Source organism: Heterodontus francisci, chromosome 18 (assembly GCF_036365525.1).
Source record: "Heterodontus francisci isolate sHetFra1 chromosome 18, sHetFra1.hap1, whole genome shotgun sequence".
In the NCBI taxonomy this organism is placed as follows: domain Eukaryota; kingdom Metazoa; phylum Chordata; class Chondrichthyes; order Heterodontiformes; family Heterodontidae; genus Heterodontus; species Heterodontus francisci.
In genome coordinates, this window is record NC_090388.1 from 25,006,485 (window position 1) to 25,022,538 (window position 16,054).

A 16,054-nucleotide genomic window follows, 5' to 3' on the forward strand; every position below is an offset into this window, starting at 1 on the left:
CCATCAGTCTATAACTGTGCATCATTTTCAGCGAAACAAATATCACATTTCTAACAGTTGACTTACACAATACAGCATCCATAGTTACAATCAACATCCTATTGTTGAAGCATATAGTACCATATCACCAATATGCCTAATTACGCCAACAGACTCATTGTCATAGATATTTCTGTGTTGGCAGGGTAAATGTGGTTAGAAATTCAAACCCAGCCTACTTCCTAGGATAGGGTTCATTCGGGACTGAATTGTGTGTGGCCGTTTAAGGAAGGTCCAGTGGTGTGGGGGGACAGAGAATTGCCGCCGAGCCGTCTGTTCTGAAATCCGGCGTTGTTCTGTAGTTGCCCCGATTATGTCAGAGGTGGGGAAGTACCATAGTGGAATTGATGCCCTGACGCGGCGGGAACCTAATTTAAATTGTTGAAGCGCTGTTTAACATGAATTTAAATGTAATTAACTCCGATTTAATGACTAAACTGTGATTTTGTGAATGGCGTGTGGCACTCATGTGCCTTCAGCTTTGTGACTGTTAAAAGGTGGCGAGAGGCCTCAGTGCCGCAACGGGGAGGTATCCTGGGGGGTACTGAGGCCATTGTTGCTCTGCTGATGTAGGCTGTACAAGGGGATATTGTGTATTGGCGGCTCATCAAGAGAGTTGTGCTTATCAGGGGCTCTGCAAGGGTTTAGGTTGGGTGTGGGACGGGATTAGAGGGTATCATAACTGCTGTGTTACTGTGTACATAGAACATAGAACATAGAACATACAGCACAGAACAGGCCCTTCGGCCCACGATGTTGTGCCGATCCTTTGTCCTCTGTCAAGGACAATTTAATCTATACCCCATCATTCTCCTTTATCCATATACCTATCCAAAAGCCTTTTGAAAGTCCCTAAAGTTTCTGACTCAACAACTTCCCCGGGCAAGGCATTCCATGCCTCGACCACTCTCTGGGTAAAGAACCTTCCCCTGACATCCCCCTTATATCTCCCACCCTTCACCTTAAATTTATGACCCCTTGTAACGCTTTGCTCCACCCGGGGAAAAAGTTTCTGACTGTCTACCCTATCTATTCCCCTGATCATCTTATAAACCTCTATCATGTCACCCCTCATCCTTCTCCGTTCTAATGAGAAGAGGCCTAGAATGTTCAGCCTTTCCTCGTAAGACTTATTCTCCATTCCAGGCAACATCCTGGTAAATCTCCTCTGCACCCTCTCCAAGGCTTCCACATCCTTCCTAAAATGAGGCGACCAGAACTGCACACAGTACTCCAAATGAGGCCTTACCAAGGTCCTGTACAGCTGCATCATCACCTCACGGCTCTTAAATTCAATCCCTCTGCTAATGAACGCTAACACCCCATATGCCTTCTTCACAGCCCTATCCACTTGAGTTGCAACTTTCAATGATCTATGCACATAGACCCCAAGGTCTCTCTGCTCCTCCACATGCCCAAGAACCCTACCGTTAACCCAGTATTTTGCATTCATGTTTGTCCTTCCAAAATGGACGACCTCACACTTTTCAGGGTTAAACTCCATCTGCCACTTTTCAGCCCAGCACTGCAACCTATCCAAGTCCCTTTGCAGACGACAATAGCCCTCCTCGGTATCCACAACTCCACCAACCTTTGTATCATCTGCAAATTTACTGACCCACCCTTCGACTTCCTCATCCAAGTCGTTAATAAAAATCACAAACAGGAGAGGACCCAGAACTGATCCCTGCGGCACGCCACTGGTAACTGGGCTCCAGGCTGAGTATTTACCATCTAAGACCACTCTCTGCCTTCTATCAGTTAGCCAATTCTTAATCCAACTGGCCACATTCCCCACTATCCCATGCCTCCTGACTTTCTCCATAAGTCTACCATGGGGGACCTTATCAAATGCCTTACTAAAATCCATGTACACCACATCCACTGGTTTACCCTCATCCACTTGCTTGGTCACCTGCTCAAAGAATTCAATCAGGCTTGTGAGGCAAGACCTACCCCTCACAAAACCGTGCTGACTGTCCCGAATCAAGCAGTGTCTTTCCAGATGCTCAGAAATCCTATCCCTCAGCACCTTTTCCATCAACTTGCCTACCACCGAAGTAAGACTAACTGGCCTGTAATTCCCAGGGTTGTTCCTATTCCCTTTCTTGAACAGGGGCACAACATTTGCCACCCTCCAATCACCTGGTACCACCCCCGTCAGCAGAGAAGATGAAAAGATCATTGCCAGCGGCTCTGCAATTTCATCCCTTGCTTCCCATAACATCCTTGGATATACCCCGTCAGGCCCGGGAGACTTGTCTATCTTCAAGTTATTCAAAAACCCCAACACATCTTCCCTCCTAACGAGCACTTCCTCGAGCTTACCAGTCTGCTTCCCACCGTCCTCTTCAGTAATACACCCCTTCTCATTCGTAAATACCGAAGAGAAGTACTCATTCAAAACCTCACTTATCTCTTCCGGCTCAACACACAGTCTCCCGCTATTGTCCTTGACCGGACCTACGGTCCCCCTAGTCATCCTCATATTTCTGACATACGCGTAAAAGGCCTTGGGGTTTTCTTTTATCCTACCCGCCAAGCATTTTTCATGCCCTCTCTTAGCTCTCCTAATCCCTTTCTTCAGATCCTTCCTGGCCATCTTGTATCCCTCCAGAGCTATGCCTGTGCCCTTTTTCCTCAACTTTATATACGCATCCTTCTTCTTCCTAACAAGACTCTCAACCTCTCTTGTCAACCACGGTTCCCTCACATGACCATCCCTTCCCTGTCTGACAGGGACATGCTTATCAATGGCCCCTACTATCTGCTCCTTGAAAAAGTTCCACATTTCGACCGTGCCCTTCCCTGCCAGCATATGCTCCCAACTTATGCTCCTCAGTTCCTGCCTGACAGCATCATATCTACCCTTCCCCCAATTGTAAACCTTGCCCTGTTGCACATACCTATCCCTCTCCATTACCACAGTGAATGCTACAGAATTGTGATCACTATCTCCAAAGTGCTCGCCCACCAACAGCCCTATCACTTGCCCTGGTTCATTACCTAGTACCAAATCCAATATTGCCTCCCCTCTGGTCGGGCAGTCTACATACTGAGTCAGAAAAGCTTCCTGGACATACTGCACAAACACTACCCCATCCAAACTATTCGATCTAAAGAGTTGCCAATCAATATTTGGGAAGTTGAAATCCCCCATAATTACTACCCTGTGACTTCTGCTCCTTTCCAAAATCTGTTTCCCAATCTGCTCTTCCACCTCCCTGCTGCTATTGGGGGGCCTATAGAAAACTCCCATCAAGGTGACTGCTCCTTTCCTGTTCCTGACCTCAACCCACAGTGCCTCAGTCGGCAGATCCTCCTCGAAAATTCTTTCAGCAGTTGTTACACTATTTCTAACTAACAATGCCACCCCCCCACCTCTTTTACCACCATTCCTAATCTTATGAAAACATCTATAACCAGGTACCTCCAAAAACCATTCCTCCCCCTCACCTATCCACGTTTCAGTGATGGCCACAACATCGTAGTCCCAAGTGCCCATCCACGCCTTCAATTCACTCACCTTATTCCTGATGCTTCTTGCGTTGAAGTATACGCACTTTAACCCTTCTCCGTGCCCATCTGTCCTCTGCGACAGTGCTACCTTCCCCAATACCTCACTACACTCTTTGTCTTTCTGAGTGGACCCACTGGACCCTGGATTACAAGTCCGGTTCCCATCCCCCTCCCAAACTAGTTTAAACCCTCCCGAACAGTACTAGCAAACCTCCCTCCCAGGATATTGGTGCCCCTCTGGTTCAGATGCAGCCCGTCCTGTTTGAACAGGTCCCATCTTCCCCAGAATGCAGTCCAATTATCCAAGAACTGGAAGCCCTCCCTCCTACACCATTCCTGCAGCCACGTGTTCAGCTGTGCTCTCTCCCTATTCCTAGCCTCACTATCACGTGGCGCCGGCAACAAACCAGAGATAACAACTCTGTCCGTCCGAGCTTTCAGCTTCCAGCCTAACTCCCTAAACTCACTTCTAACATCTGTGCCACCCTTCCTTCCTACGTCGTTGGTGCCAATGTGCACCACGACCTCTGGCTGCTCCCCCTCCCCTTTAAGGATCCTGAAGACGCGATCACAAACATCACGGACCCTGGCACCAGGGAGGCAACAAACCATCCGTGCGTCTTGCCTGCGCCCACAGAACCGCCTGTCCGTACTCCTCACCATCGAGTCCCCGATGACTAGTGCTCTCCCATTCTCCCTCCTTCCCTTCTGAGCCACAGTGCAGGACCCCGTGCCAGAGGCCCGGTCACTGCAGCCTGCCCCCGATAGGCCGTCCCCCCCAACAGTATCTAAAACTGTATACTTGTTGTTGAGGGGAACGACCACAGGAGATCCCTGCACTGACCTCTTCCCACCTTTAACTGTTACCCAGCTGCCTTTGATTTGTGGAGTAGCGACCTCCGTGTAGCTTCTATCTATCAACCCCTCAGCTTCCCGAATGATCCTCAGTTCATCCAGCTCCAGCTCCAATTCCCTAACACGGTCTGATAGGAGCTGGAGACGGATGCACTTCCAGCAGGTGAAGTCGGCAGGGCCACCGGAGGTTTCCCTCACCTCGAACATTCTGCAGGAGGAGCAATACACTACACTGGCTGCCATTTCTTTTATTCACTTACCCCTTAGTTAAGTACAACTATAGATATTAACAAAAACAGTAAATAGCTTACCTGCTCAGTCCTTTTTGGTTAGAGGAGGAGGGTAAAAAGGGTCTTATTATTAGGTTAGAGGAGGAGGATGGGTGGGAGACACTACATTTGTAGTGGCTCGGGTTTACTCAGCTCCGCACCTTTAAGGAAAATACCTACCCAGGAGTCCTCGCTGCCGACCAGCTTCCGGTTCCTCCGGCGCCAAAAGAAACTCAAAGACAAGTAGTGGCTTACACTGCTGGGAAAGATAGTGGCCCAACAGTATGTGTGAGTTCTGAGGCACATCAAGCATTCCACTAGGCAAATAGTGATATGTTGCCAAGCAGAGTCATCTCTGCGTCTGAAGTGATCCAAAGGCCCCAAAACACCTGGCATGGGTTTCATACACCCTGTGCTTCTGGATCCACTAGGCATGTTGAGGCGCCTCCGATGGAGGCAAGTCGAAAAGGCAGCTGCACCTGACCCTGAAAGTCCATGACAAAAGCAGCATCATCTGGCCAGGCCAGAAAGGACCCACGTACGCCAACGAGTCTACAGACACACATCACAAGCAACACTGTCAGTGAAGACTAAGGTTCTCCAGGGAGGCCGTCACCAACTTATGCAGTTTGCAACCTCTGGGATTTGGGGGTCACTTTATGCCTGCGGCCCTAAAATTCGCTGTGGCACTAAAATGCTATGTATCTGAATCTTTCCAAGGATCCACCAGGGACATGTGTGGGATCTCCCAGGCAGCAGTTCACCGCTGCATCAAGAAGGTGAGCAATGCCCTGCTCAAGAGGGCCAGCGACTATGTGCACTACCGGACTGACCCTGACAGTCAGGCTGAGAGGGCCATTGGATTCGGGGCCATTGCTGGTTTCCCCCAGGTGCAAGGTGTGATAGGTTGCACACATGTGGCCATCAAGGTTCCCATGATACAGCCAGCTGCCTTCATCAACAGGAAGGGCTTTCATTCCATCAGTGTTCAACTGGTCAGCAACAACCGAAAGCATTTCCTGCAGGTATGGAAAGCTCCCTGGAAAGCAGCCACAATGCCTACATACTTTGACTGTCCCAGGTGCCATAGCTTTTCAATTTCCCTGCTCGCCTTCAGGGATTGATTCTCTGGGACAAGGACTACCCATTGAATAGATGGCTTCTGACGCCTGTGAGAAACTCTTGCAATGCAACCGAGTAGAGGTACAAACTTGCCAAGGCTCCATCCAAGCAACCATCGAGCAGGCCATTGGTCTGCTGAAGATGAGATTCCAGTGCCTTGATTATTCTGGTGGAGCCCTGCAGTATGCCCCATCGAGGATCTCGCATATTGTGATGGTCTGCTGTGCTCTGCACAATCTAGCACTGCAGAGGGAGGAGGCCTTACATGAGAAAGATATGCCTAAGTGACAATCGTCCTCCGAAGAGGAGGACGCAGAGGAGAGACAGGTACAAACAGCAATGGATGATGATGGCAATAGAGACCAGACATGTTGATATATGAACAGATGAATTCGGAGCAGGAGTAAGCCATTCGGCCCCTCAAGCCTGCTCCACCATTTGATAAGATCATGGTTGATCTGATTGTGGCCTCAACTCTACTGTTCTACCTACCTGTTATAACCTTTGACTCCCTTGTCAATGAAGAATCGACCCAGCTCAGCCTTAAAAATATTCAATGATCCTACCTCTACTGCTCTCTGGGGAAGAGAATTCCACAGACTAGCAGCTCTCTGAGAGAAAAAAATTCTCCTCATCTCCATCTTAAATGCCCCTTACTTTTAAACTGTGTTCCCTAGTTCTAGACTCCCCCAGAAGGGGAAACACCCTTCCAGCATCCACCCTGTCAAGTTCCCTCAGGATCTTCTATATTTCAATGAGATCACATCTCATTATTCAAAACTCCAATGGATACAGACCCAACCTGTTAACCTTTCTCATAAGATAACCCCTTCATCTCAGGTATCAGTTGAGTGAACCTACTCTGAACTGCTTCGAATGCAATTATATCCTTTCTTAAGTAAGGAGACCCAAACTGTACACAGTACTCCAGATGTGGTCTCATCATTCCCCTACACAACTGTAGCAAACCTTCCCTACTTTTATATTCCATTCCCCTTGCAATAAACGACAACATTCCATTTGCCTTCCGAATCACTTGCTGTACCTCCTGCTAACGTTTTGTGAATCATGTACCAGGACACTCAGATCCCTGTGTACTGCAGAGTTCAGCAATCTCTCTCCATTCAAATAATATACAGCTTTTCTATTCTTCCTGTCAGAGTGTTCACATTTACCCACATTATACACAATTTGCCAAATTTTTGTCCACTTACTTAACCTATCTATATCCCTTTGCAGACTCCTTATATCCTCTTCGCAACGTACAATCCTACCTATCTTTGTGTTGTCTGCAAATGTTGCAACCATACATTTGGTCCCTTCATCTAAGTCATTGATATAGATTGTAAATAGTTGAGGCCCCAGCACTGCTCCCTGTGGCACTCCACTAGTTACAGCTTGCCAACCTGAAAATGTCCCATTTATCCCTACTCTCTGCTTCTTGTTAGCTAACCAATCCTCCATCCATGTCAATATATTACCCCCTACACCATGAACTCTTATTTTGTATCGTCACCTTTGAAGTGATACCTTATCAAATGTCTTTTGGGAATCCAAGTACATCACATCTACAGGTTCCCCTTTATCGACATTGCTTGTTACTTACTCAAAGAACTCTAATAAATTAATCAAACATGACTTCCCTTTCACAAAACCATGTTTACTCTGCCTGATTGCTTTCAGTGTTTCTATGTGCCCTGCTATAACCTCCTTCATAATAGATTCTAGCACTTTCCCTAAAACAGAGGTTAGGCTAACCGCCCTATAGTTTTCTGCTTTCTGTCTCCCTCCTTTCTTGAATAGAAGAGTTACAGTCGCTATTTTCCAATCTGTTGGGAGTTTTCCAGAATCTAGGGAATTTTGGAAAATTCCAACTAATGCACCTATTATTTCAGCAGCTACTTCCTTTAAGATCCTAGGATGCAAACCATCAGGTCCTTGGGATTTATCAGCCTTTAGTTCTAATAGCTTTCTCAGTACCCTTTCCCTGGTGATTGTAACTGTTTTAAGTTCCTCCCTCCCTTTCAGCTCTTGATTTACAGGTATTTCTGGGATGTTGTTTGTGCCTTCTTCAATAAAGACAGACACACAGGGCTGGATTTTAAGGAGCCTTCAACTTCAGGATCCGTGGTAGGGGAGGGCCTGAAGATGGCCCTGGATGAGGCTCGCCACGGACCTCGACGGTGGCAGGGCCCAGCCCGTTCCTCCCGGCGGGGGCAAGGTACCGTGGCAGGCTCCCCGCCGCTGGGCGACGGGACCATAATTTGAATACATAAATCAATTAAAATAATTAATTTAAATAAACTTACCTCGCCTCTTGATGTCCCACTGCGATCTTCGGCCTGGCGGCCGGCACTCCCATGCCTTTGGACCCTGTCTGGGCAAATGTGGCGCAACACTGGTTGGGGGGGGGGGTGGGGGAGGAGGTAAAGTCAATCAGTGAGGTGGGGTGGTGGTCAATGGGGTCAAATTAACATCATGGGTGTACGGGATGGTGGGAAGGGTTGGAGTTGAAAGTTTGTACAGTTTGAGGGGGGAAAGGTCAGATTGTAAAGGTAAGTATTTTGGGGGGAGAAAGGGCAAACAATTAATTTAATTGTTATGGGAGGTGGTGGGAGAAGGGCAAAAGAAATGTATTTATTTGTATGTATTAACTTTACCTTTAAATATTTAAATTTCCCAGTTGGGCTGACAGCCCTTTAAAAATTACATCAGCACCTGCGCACAGGCAGCTTATGCCATTTCCAGGGACGAAGAGCCCACCCCCTGCATGTGATTTGGGGGAGGTGGGAGAGGTGGCCTGCCCAGCTATTTAAATGAGCCACGTGCTTGGAATTGTGGCAGCTCTTTGGTGTGTGACCCACCCATTTTTTCGCCAGTCGCCAATTTCAGTGGTGGGCTTATAAAATTCAGCCCAAAGTATCTGTTCAATGCTTCTGCTATTTCCTTATTTCCCATTATTAGTTCCCCAGACTCACTGTCTAGAGGACCAACACTCACTTTAATTACTCTTTTCTTTTATAAATGCTTGTAGAAACTTTTATATCTGTTTTTATATTTCTAGCTAGCTTTCTCTCATACTTTAATTTCTCCCTCATTTTTTTTTTGTCATTCTTTGCTGATTTTTAACTTCTGTCCAATCTTCTGACCTACCACTCATCTTCACAGAATTGCATACTTCTTTTAATTTCATACTATCCTTAACTTCCTTAGTTAGCCATGGATGATGCATCTTTGTCCTGGAGTCTTGCTCTCTCACTGGAAGGTATCTTTGCTGAGTGTTATCAAATATCTTCTTAAATGTCTGCTGCTGCAGCTCTACTGTCCTCCCCTTTAACCTAATTTCCCAGTTCATTTTAGCCAGCTCTGCCTTCATACCCTTGTAATTGCCTATATTTAAGTTTAAGACACTAGTCTTAGACCCACACTTCTCACCTTCAAACTGAATGCGAAATCCAATCATGTGTTGATGCGCAACGGAGACAAGAGACAACCTCATAAGGACCCACTTTCAGCCACTCTGATATCACTGGGAATCCAATAATGACTTGCCTTCATACATGTGGTCTTCTGCCTTCTTTCCATCTGTGTTCCCTGAATGCCAACCAGCTGCAAAGTGCGCTAGTGCCCATGGGAGAACATATGTTAAGAGATCTGCAGTCACATTGTTATGATAATGAGGGCTGTGGTCATACTGGCACTGCACTAAGGGGTGGGGTGGAAGCCAGAAGCTCACAATTAAGGCATAAAGGAACATGGGTTTCACACAATGATGGTTAACGATTGGCACAAAAGAGCATTTAATTAAATTCCAAAGACATATTTGCAACACCCGAGAAGACCCAAGTGTGGCTGGGTGATTTTTTAAATACACTTGCAGGTGCTCCTATGCAGTGTGACCCTTGCTCTAGTAGCTGGGATGGAAGCAGGCTGCTGATCAGGTTGCCTCTTGGCCTGTGATGATTTCGGCGGCAGTCCTCTGACTGCCTGAAGCCTGGAGGACCCCGGCTGCTTGAGGGTTTCCTGCACAGGTGCAGGGATCTCCTCAGGCATCATGGCTGCTGGAGCTGGTCTCATTGGCGGAGGGACTGAGGAGCTGGTGTCCACACATGGAGTGCCTTGAGGGAAGCTCCCAGAAGTGGAGGGCAGCCTCTGTTCTTCCTTTCAAGGCTTGATGTTAATTATGTATCAATTGTTTGATTATATGCAGGTGGAGGGTGTTAATTGGGGTCTTACTTGAGCACTTATAAGCAGACAATTACTGAGACTGGTGGAGCGTTTTGGGTGAGGAACAACATGGTTGTAATCCTTTTACTCTATACAATAAATGTGAAACTGAGTAAAGATAGGCTCCAGCATTATCCATCCATAACAAGCTTTCTGGAATTTAACAGTTGGAATCTCCCTGGTGACCAGAGAAGGAGGAGGAGCGGGAGAAGTCTCCAGGTTCCTGGTCCTTCTCTCGCCTTGCCACTGCTGAGTTGAGTTCATGGCCAAGCAATGGTGTGAAGGTCCTGGTGCATCTGTGGTATCTGGCTCTCCAACAGGGTGCCAACCTCTCGATGGAGGATGCCATGCACTCATATGCCTGGGATATGGCATTAGTCATGGTATGGATGGACTCCTCCATCGTCTGCTCATGGGTGCACATGGCCTCTGGCATCTCCGCTAGATGTTGATTTACCTCTCCCTGCAACTCCAGCATGCCGTGAGCTGTTGACAACAAAGGCTCAACATCAGCCAGGGGCTCTGCTGTCTCAACCTCAGCCAGCTGCTCAGGCTCGTGTACAGTGTTCTCATCAGCTTGTGACCCTGATACTAATGCCAATTGATTACCCACCAAGATGAAAGTATCTGAGCTGGTGGAAGGTGCAGGAGAGTCATGGGACGGTGCATCCTCTGAGTTGTACACCTCCTCAGAGGTTGACGATTGTCCATCTGTGGCTGCAGTCACCTGCAAACGTCGACCTGCAGAAGAGAACAGAAACATGTGTGGGTTAGGTTGTTATGGCAATCCTATTATGGCAAACTAACCTGATGTGGTTCTCCATCATTCATGAATTTTCTGATGAATGGTAATAATCACTCTCTTGCACAGAGACTCCAGTCTCCCCATCAGACATAGCACATCCTCTGTGGCTTCCTGCCAGTTCTAAAGCCTCTTCCTCGGCCTGAGAGGACAAACGTCAGGGACCCTTCTACCAGTACTGGCTGCCTCTTCCCTGCTATGTGCCCTTTTCTCCTGCAAGAGGAATGATGGAGAAATTATAAATTGGCATAACTATCACCATGACAATTCTGCTACTGTGGGCCCCACATCCCCAACTGGAGGATCTGATATATCTCATGATGACACATGCTGTCATGGGATTTACTGGGTGTGAGCTATGAATGAGGGTGGCATGTGGCCCAGAGGCAGTCATGCATCTGTCATGATGAGGTTATAACCTGTCTATCATTGTGCTGGCAGTGGCACCCTCACCATGTCGCACACCCTGTAATTACATGCAGACTCCAAAAAAAGCATTGGAGTGGAGAACTCACCTTGTCTAAATGCAGGAGGTCATTGACCCTCTTTCTGCACATGATCCAATTGCATCGAGTGACCCCACAGCTGCTGACTTCCTCTGCGATCTCCACCCGGCTTGCTTGGTCAAGCGGGAGGACCTCTACTTGCCATCACCGGGGAAAAGAACCTCCCGCCTTTCCATTGCGGCCTGGAGGAGCATCTTCAGAGAGGCATCACTGAAGAGTGGGGCCACCCTTGGTCTATCTTCTGCCATCCTCTCCATTCTTCCGAAGGGAGGGTTGATGTCGGAAACAGTGCTGCGAATTTTTATGCCTCACAGTAAACTGACCTTCTACAGACTGCATGGCAGGTGTGACTGCAGGGCTGGCAGGCTTTTAAAGATGGCGCCAGCAACTGATTCGCTGTCAGCTAAGGCCGTAATCGGCATCTCACTCCTGCCCCCACCACGTGGTTGGTGGTGACCAACTATGTTAAATGGCTGCCCGCTGCATAATTGTGGCAGCGCGGTCGCACATGTGATGCATGCGAATTCTGCCCTTTACCGGGCCTGCTGCCAGAAGCAGTGGCAGGCTCATTAACTTCAGCCCTAGGTGTGCAGACGGACTCCTGGTCAAATCCCTCCCACCATGTTTCAAGTTTCAAGGGCGGAGGCTGTTTAAAGGAGATGGAAGACTTCCAAAGAGGAGGAACAGGAATTTTCTTTAAGCCTCAGCCTTAGAGACTAATGCCAATCCTTTCCCGGCCAATCCGTGGGGTTAACAGTGACAGTGGCAGGAAGCAGAAAAGTCGAGCGGTTGGTCAGGTTCTGCCTCGCCGCTGGCATTTGCACACAACAGGAAGGAAAGGGGTGGCTGGTAGCCATTCCAGTGGAGGGGGTGAAAGCAGATAATTAGTTAGTGGGTGTAAAAATGCAGCACAATATTATATTAGTGGAAATTGCAGCAGCGGGCCTCTCCTCCAAATTACTTCCTTGTTTTCCTATATTTCCATCTTTTGGATGAGACACCACACTGAGAATCTGTCTGTCCTCTCAGATGGACATAAAATATCCCATGGGTTTATTTTGAAGAAGAGCAGTGGAGTTGTCTTGTCTGTCCTAATCATTATTTATCCCTCATAGAAAACCTAACACCAGGTTATCTGGTCATTATCACATTACTATTTGTGGGAACTTGCTGTGCACAAATTGGCTGCAGTATTTCCTATATTACAACTGTGACGACACTTTAAAATTAGATCATGGCTGGGGCCTCAACTATTTATAATCGATATCAATAACTTACATTAGGGGACTGAGTGCAATATATCCAAGTTTGCTGATGCTACAAAACAAGGTTAGAAAGTAAGCTGTGAGGAAGATGCAAAGAGGCTGCAAAGGGATATAGGCAGTTTAAGTGATTGGGCAAGAAATATAAGAAGGTGGCAAACAGAGTATAATGTGGGGAAGTATGTAATTATCCATTTTGGTAGCAAGAATGGAAAAACAGAATATTTTTTAAAAAGTGGGAGACTAGTAAATGTTGGTGTTTGAGGGGATTTGCGTACCTTTGTATACAAATCACAGAAAGTTAACATGCAGGTGCAGTAAGCAATTAGGAAGGCAAATGGTATGTTAGCCTTTATTGCAGGGGGGTTGGAGCATAAGAGTAAGGAAGTCTGACTGCAATTATATAGGGCTTGGTGAGATCACAACTGGAGTACTGTGTACACTTTTGGATACCTTACCTAAGGAAGACGATAATTGCCTTAGAGGGGGTATAATGAAGGTTCACTAAGTTGATTCCTGGGATGAGAGGGCAGTTGTATGAGAGCTTGAGTAGAAAGGGCTGTATCCCCTGTCTGAAGACTTTAGAGCTAGTAGTCATAATCTCAGGATAGGGTGTCGACCATTTAGGACAGAGATGGGGAGAAATTTCTTCACTCAGTGTTGTGAATCTTTGGAATTCTCTATCCCAAAGGTCTGTGGATGCTCAGACGATGAGTGTATTCAAGACTGAGATTGATAAATTTTTGTGCACCAAGGGAATCAAGGGATATGGGGATAGGGCGGAAAGTGGAAATGATGCAGAAGTTCAGCCATGATCTTATCGAATGGTGGAGAAGGCTTGGGGAGCCATATGGCCTACTCCTGCTCCTATTTCTTATGTTCTTAAGCACTTTGAAACACCCTGAGGTTGTGAAAGGTGCTATATCAATGCAGGTCTTTCTTTTCTTTCAATATCCAGCTCAGACTCCAGCCCATGATATCTAGACATGTTCTTGTAATCTGCAATAAAAATACAACTACAACAACATATAAACAATGAAAATAACTTACATTTATATCTTGCCTTTAAAGGAGCACAATGTCTCAAGCTGCTTGACAGTTTCATGCCAGGTCAGTGTAAATATATACTCACAGATACAGAAACTAGCACTGTGACATATTACTTCAAGCTGTGCAAATGTTTAAGAGACTACTGCCACTATATCAGCACAGAAAATGCCTCAAAGATTTAAGAAGCAAATAGCTCTAAACTGAAAAAATTAATTGGCAGTGTTGGAGATTAAGAAGATACTAGCAAGTGACAAACTAAAATCACACTTCATAAAATTAAACCATTCCACCCATAACAGTCCATGCAGAAGTCATTATTTCAATTAGCACATCTGTTTTATACTCGTGGGTAGATAGCAGAAGGTATGATACTTTTTTGTGTTTCTTTAATCAAATGAAATAGAACTGGATAAAATGCTTCCATAACATCTCAATTCTCTTCTGACACAAGGTGATGAACATAATTTGATACTTTATTCAGACATTGCTGCAGGTATAGGAGGAATTAAATTACCCAAAGTAGTCGCACTTCTTCCATTGGTTCAGTGTCATTTAAAAGTATCTCAAAATATCTTTTCTGTAACTAATTTTAATTCAACTATGGGTGTTAGCTAACACTCTCGATCCTCTTGAGATGCATTTTAATCAATGTTTTAAAAATTCAATATTTCACAGTTGTAAAATAGGCCAAATAATAAGAAATGGATAAGGCATAATGTTTAATTTCAGCAAAGAAGGCATCAGCCTTTACTGATGTAGTCAGACTCAATCATCAGTCCAGAAAAAAAAACATTTTTTAAGAAGTGAAAAGTATATTGGAATTGGCAATTCCTTTTTATTCTTTCATGGGATGTGGACATCACTGGCGAGGCCCACATTTGTTGCCCATCCCTAATTGCCTTTGACAACTGAGTGGCTGGCTAGGTCATTTCAGAGGGCGGTTAAGAGTCAACCACATTGCTGTGGCTCTGGAATCACATGTAGGCCAGACCAGGTAAGGACAGCAGATTTCCTTCCCTAAAGGACATTAGTGAACCAGATGGGTTTTTACAACAATTGATGATAGTTTCATAGCACCATTACTGAGATTAGCTTTCAATTCCAGATTTTAAAAATTAATTGGGATTTGAACCTGTGACTCAAGGCCCTGTTACTGAAATCCTGGGCTGAATTTTACTGAGATGACAGAATTCCTGCTACCAGGGCCGAAAGTGGGAGGCGACCCCACTGCGGTGGGTGGTGGGACCCTAGGCTGCATTTTGCCAGCAGCAGCCAATTAAGTGGCTGTCGCCAGGACTGCTGTCCTACTAAGGATGGCTGTACACCCCCAAGAGCTGCCCGCCCAATCATATGGCTGGCAGCTCAGCAGCCTTAGCAGCTCCACTGCTAGTGGTGGCCATTGCTGGCTACAGCTGCAGGGAGAGGGCACCTCAATAGCTGGGCAACCTCGAAGACAGGTAAGTTGTGTTGGGGGTGGCAGGGGCCTGGTAGGCAGCCCCTGGCAATTGGGGCATCACTGAGGGCAGGTGGCGCTGTTGTTGCGAGCGTGGCCATTGCTGCCGGGGCGCACCTCCATGGGCCATGGAGTGCCCAAAAAAGAACAACCTCCATCTTGGAGCCCGCTGGGAAGCTGCCAGGTTTCACTGAGTAGTTTTCCCAAGCATTGGCGGGCCTTCCCGATGCGGCAAAGTACCCGCAGAGGTGGAAAGTGGCCATTAATTTGCTACTTAAGTAGCTCAATTGGCCTCCTGGCAGGCAGCCAATCTACCAATTTTCCTACCATGGCGGTGGGAAGATGTCAGGTACCCCAATGATGCCTTCCTGCACCATTTTGCCAATATTCTCACCTCCCAGCTTGTCCCCAAAGGGTCTAGAAAATTCCAGCCCCTATTTCGTATACTTATTTTACAATACAGTTCTATATTACATTTGTCACTATATGAAAACCTACCAAAATGGTCTCTCACTTTCTTCTTCTTTACAAAACCATACACCTGGACATGGAGATGCAGCACAGAATCTCCAGCAGGAGTTCAACAATTTACTGCTCTCACTGAAGTGCAGGTGGAGTTTAGAGGATATCACTCCCAGTTCTGTGACTACTTCCACTTGCCCTACTTGACTCAAGGGTATTTAACTTTCTTTTATATTCTGAATAAAACATTAGCAGAGAAACCTGCAGTTATAATATGATTTATCCCTTTTCAAAAAGTTTTTAAAGCTAAACTTTTAAAGCTAAAGCTAACCACTAAGGGAAGTGGTTAAAATAACGTTTAAGTTAAAACTACAGATTGGAGGATGGTAGATGTTCCTCAAGGGTCAGTGCTAGGTCCACTGTTTTTTTTTTGTTTGCTATGACTTTGATATTGGAATACAGAGTAAAATTTCAAAATTTACTGATGA